The 4,926-nt window shown below is 38.5% G+C and overlaps 1 long non-coding RNA gene across 2 annotated transcripts; it reads left to right on the forward strand.

Annotated features, from left to right (window-relative positions):
- Positions 1 to 2,505: 2,505 nt before the first annotated feature.
- On the forward strand, positions 2,506 to 4,719 carry LOC144648079 (uncharacterized). Of its 2 annotated transcripts, XR_013569662.1 has the most exons (8): positions 2,506 to 2,700; positions 2,823 to 2,867; positions 3,084 to 3,128; positions 3,226 to 3,270; positions 3,389 to 3,433; positions 3,552 to 3,596; positions 3,767 to 3,817; positions 4,239 to 4,719. It is a non-coding gene; the product is annotated as an uncharacterized LOC144648079 (long non-coding RNA). The 2 variants fall into 2 exon arrangements; XR_013569663.1 differs by lacking the exon at positions 3,389 to 3,433.
- The last annotated feature ends 207 nt before the right edge of the window (positions 4,720 to 4,926 follow it).

Consider the following 4,926-nt stretch of genomic DNA (forward strand, 5'->3'; position numbering starts at 1 on the left):
TTTATATTGGCTGAGCCTTTGTTTTTGTTTGTAAATAAAATGTCATGAAAGCCAAACGCAAGAAAAATCATGAGGTAGATTATTTTACGATGGCCCAAATCATTCCAGCACTGAGGCCACCACGGCAAGCCAATATTCCTGTCGGCTTAAAACCAGGAGCGTATTGGTATGAAGTCACAAAATGATATCTTGGGGAAGTGAGCTATTATTTTGTAGTACTGTCCGGATGCATGTTAAAATATTTCTCAAAGCTTTTTTAAAGAAAAAAAACACAATCATAATAAATTAATTTAAACAAGTGGTGCTTGTCGAAGGTGGACGAAACACATCTAAATTCTTAGCGTTTTGGCTTTGCTGAAATTACAGGATTCCGATAGTCGGGTCAGCATTCGAAAAGACAAGAAAGCAAAGCTTTAGCTTGTTTAATGCCCAGGCTTTTAACCAACCCTTGAGGTAAACTGATACTTAGTAAGCCTCTCTTTTGTCTCCTGTAGTGAGATGTTTCAACTGCCACAGAGAAGGGCATAAGGCCCGTGACTGCCCTTCTCCAAAAATAATAATAAGAAGAAAGAAGACCAAGAAGCCAAAGGAGCCAGCAGAAAGAATTGTGATAAATCACTATCACACGTATAAAGATAAGAGCTCAGCAAATTTTCATTAACCATGTGATTTCCCCATTTTTTTTTGGAAAAAAAAAATTAAGCTGTATTTCGCTTTCCATTGAAAGTTTTTGGAGTTGTTATGTCGCTTTTTATATTGGCTGAGCCTTTGTTTTTGTTTGTAAATTAAATGCAATGCTTAACGATCGCATGTTCTGTTTCTCGGTCTTGAACCGACGTGTGGTGCTGTATAAGCTAAGTAATAGTATGAAGGCTCCCCCTTCCCCACCCTGTTGCCTCCTGCCCCAAGTCCCTACCAACGCCGGGGTCACGCTAACAGGAAATTTTTACCATATTGTATTCTTTTTCAAGCCTCACCTACCCTACTGGAAACAAACATTGAATAATGCTAAGGGTTTAAAAACAGTTTGTCTCCTCACAAAAATGGGTTTTAGAGCGGGAAATCAAGAAGGGTAAACGCTTGGAGTCCCTGAAATCTCTCAATTCGTGTTTGTGTTTACTCCATAAGTTTTCACTACTCTCTTTTTAATACGCATGTAAAGCCAGTAAAATGAACGCCATAAATGCTATCGTGAGGGCAAACAATGGCTACATTCAATGAATTTTTTAACAAGTGGAATAGTAAATGTATCCATGTCAGGACATGTTCCTGGGCCCTAAAGGACGTTTATCCACTGTTTCCATTTAGCTATTGACGATGTCCAAGGTTCAGGCAAAGTAGCGACTAGTCTAGAGAAGAAGGCATGTAACTGTCGCTTGATGTTAAAACAGAAAGGAGAAGAGGCTGCTGGCTCATGTAAAAGTTTGAGGTGCTCTTGTGCCAAGACAGGTAAAAAGTGCTCGAGGGAATGTTGATGTATTGATTGTCAAAATTCATCTCCGGTACAGATGAGTTCATCTGTTCATTCGGTAAAGGGCTGCTCATGTGGGGAAACCAAAAAGCAAGACGCGAACTTTGTTGCATGCAAAGATTCCTTGCAAAAGTCAAAGTGCCCTTGCCTCCATCAAAACGTGTACTACTCAAATTTATGTAGATGCTTCAATTTGTGGCAACAGAGTTGAAAAGCAAACATTACCAGATCTGGACCCTGGACTTGATTGGAATGCTAGCAAGTCATGTAGGAACAGGTGTCATCCAGATCCATTCAAACAAACAAAGGGTGCAGCATTTTTGGCCCGAGAGGGTTTGATGTAGCATCAGGGCCCTGGACATCATTTGAGACTGTTGTAAATTTAGTATTTTGGCTGCTTAATTTTCTGAGGTTGTTATCTGAAATCCAAAGAGTTCCATAGGTTTAAGGAACCTTTAAACTAAGCAATATTGTGAGAACAATTGGACAGCAACTAACCATCTCTTGACATCATAGCTGTTAATTTTGCTATTTGTTTAACTGCTTTTTTCTTTGCCATATTGAAATATTGATGTGTTTGAATTAACAAACGTTAAACTACCGGTACTCACATAAGCAGGTTTTGAGACCGGGGTTGGTAACGTTACGTTACCTATACGGGCGTGTGACATATACGGGCGATTTCATAGATACCTTTGGTCACGCATTTCACACTACTACCAGTCAGGATGTGACAGTTCTATAAACAGTATGATTAAACAAAATCTGACAGATCTACATGTAGTTTACTTCACACTTTTACTGTCGGAATATTTGGAAGGTAGGTTGAAAATTGTCGAATAGTCTGTTGATCGTACGGGAGGTCTATCAAAGTATCGTTGGCCTCATTTATAAATAAAAACAGAGAGAGATGATTGATTACCGATGTGGCTGTCTTGTGATAATGATAATAATAATAATAATAATAATAATAATAATTATAACTGAAATAATTAGATCTATTTGAGTACAAATGCCAATGTGAAAAGCGTTCCAAGCTGTAAAAATTGTTACAATCTATTATTCTAATCTGCGCTCAGGCGTTATTTTTCTTGCGGCGGTGTAGCCCTCCTTCCGCCACGAAAAAAGAGAAAGCCTGGTCGCAAGTTAAATCCAGCAGCGAAGCAGCATATTTATTATTTCCCTGTCTTGACTTTCAGACGAATCAAGGAAAAGGCGGGGCTGGCAAGGTAATTCAATGCTCCTTTTGCATTAGCGTCTCTCATATTTTGTCAGGAGAAGAGAGGGGAAAGGTGTGAAGCATGCTTTGGCTTTCTTAGCAATATTCATTTCTCGTTTGTGTGTTTTACAGATGAGAGAAGACCAAGAGAAGAAGCGCCAGCTGGCCAAGAGCGGGGTAGGCATTCATGTTTGTTTAACGTATAGCGGTAGATCGCGGTATATTGTGTTAATTCTATGTGGTTTTCGTGCAGTTTATAGGTCGATATCATTGAAAAAAAAAAGGGATTGGCAATGAAACTCAATTTGCAAACAGAAGAAAACAAGGCAAACTGCGGAACAATACTGTGGTTTTTTTTTATTAATATCGTTTTGTCTTGTGCGATTGTTACAGACGATAAGAATCCAAGAGGCGACAGCCATGCCGGCCGAGAGCGGGGTACGTTTTCATAATTAGATTGACACACACTGCACACTTGCCGAGCGTGTTTATATTTTTGAAAATAATAACATGGTGTCTTTTGTGTGTATAATAGATAATAGGAGTCCAAAAGTCGAAAGGCCAGCTTGGGGAGATCGTGGTATGTTTTCATGTTTGGTTGATTTGAAGACAACATTAATTAATACACACTGCATACTAGCCAAGCGTATTCAAAGATAGATTTTTAAATACTATATTATCTTTTGTGTGTATCGCAGATTATAGGAGTACAAGAGCGGACAGGCCATCTTGGCCAGACCGGGGTATGTATTCATGTTTGGTTGATTGGAATAAAACATTAATTAATACACACTGCATACTAGCCAAGCGTATTGAAAGATAGATTTTTAAATACTATATTATCTTTTGTGTGTATCGCAGATTATAGGAGTACAAGAGCGGACAGGTCATCTTGGCGAGACCGGGGTATGTATTCATGTGTGGTTGATTGGAATAAAACATTAATACACACTGCATACTAGCAGAGCGTTTTTATTAAAATGACAATTATTGGGTGCAATTGCATGGAAAGACAAAGAAAGATAAAGTTATCAAGATTCGGGTTGTATAAAACTAAATTTTTATCTACTCCACAGGCAAAGGACGAACAAAAGATGACCTGCGCAACAACCTGGATTTGAGGAAAAGTAAGTGCCCTTAATTTCCACCTTCACCACAAACAAATTCATATTTGTCGTGGTCTAAGGGATAAAGGCGTGAGGGTAGTGTGGGATAGGGGGGACCCTTTCCTTAATTAAGGTTTCTGTGCTATTTTAACAAAGTAAAATTAATGGCCAGACCTCATGACGATATAAATATAACTGAACGATCTCATGACAAGGGTGAATGTCATGGACATAAGCGAAAACAAACAAATTTGAATTTCCAAAAGGGATGAACAATCAGTTGCTAAAAGTTTTACAGAACAACATACAGAACCTCAAGGTAGGTGGAGGGGGGAAGATTACCCTTCCCACCTTAGCTTTTTTCTTACAGTAACACAGATTCGATTAAGTACAGCTGTAGAGACTGAAAAAACATTCTCACAATTTGTGTTTCTTATAACAGGACGATGCTTCAACTGCAGAGGGTATGGTCATGTTAAGGCCGATTGTCCATCACAAACTCGCCGAAAAAGGCCAAGCAAGAGAACGAAGGAAGTTCAGACAGCATCCCCCACCCCTACACCACCAACTGCTGTAAACAACTATAATTTTTATTCAATTGGCGGCAATATTAAAATTAATTAAAATAAATGAACAAAAAATCAACTTGTTTTTGTATTAACCCAGTCTGCGAAAGTGAAATGTTCCGCTAGTAAAGATGTTTAACGCGCCCGTATATGTAACATGTCCTGAAAGGTAAATTTACCTTCCCTGAAAATGGATACAAAAGTCCTTTCTAGTTAAATCAGAACCACTTAGATAATTTTTAAGTTACAGACAGTCGAATCTCAGCGAAATAGAATTCTTCCGACAGTTTAAGGGTAAAGATGTTGAGCGCGCCCGTATATGTAACATGTCCTGAAAGGTAAATTTACCCTTCATGAAAATGGACACAAAAGTCCTTTCTAGTTAAAACAGAATCATTTAGCTAATTTTTAAGTTACAGAAAGTCGAATCCCAGCGAAAGAGAAATCTTCCGACAGTAAAAGGGTAAAGATGTTGAGCGCGCCCGTATATGTAACATGTCCTGAAAGGTAAATTTACCCTTCATGAAAATGGACACAAAAGTCCTTTCTAGTTAAAACAGAATC

Source organism: Oculina patagonica, chromosome 4 (assembly GCF_052425735.1).
Source record: "Oculina patagonica isolate OP01 chromosome 4, crgOcupat, whole genome shotgun sequence".
Classification (NCBI taxonomy): Eukaryota; Metazoa; Cnidaria; class Anthozoa; order Scleractinia; family Oculinidae; genus Oculina; species Oculina patagonica.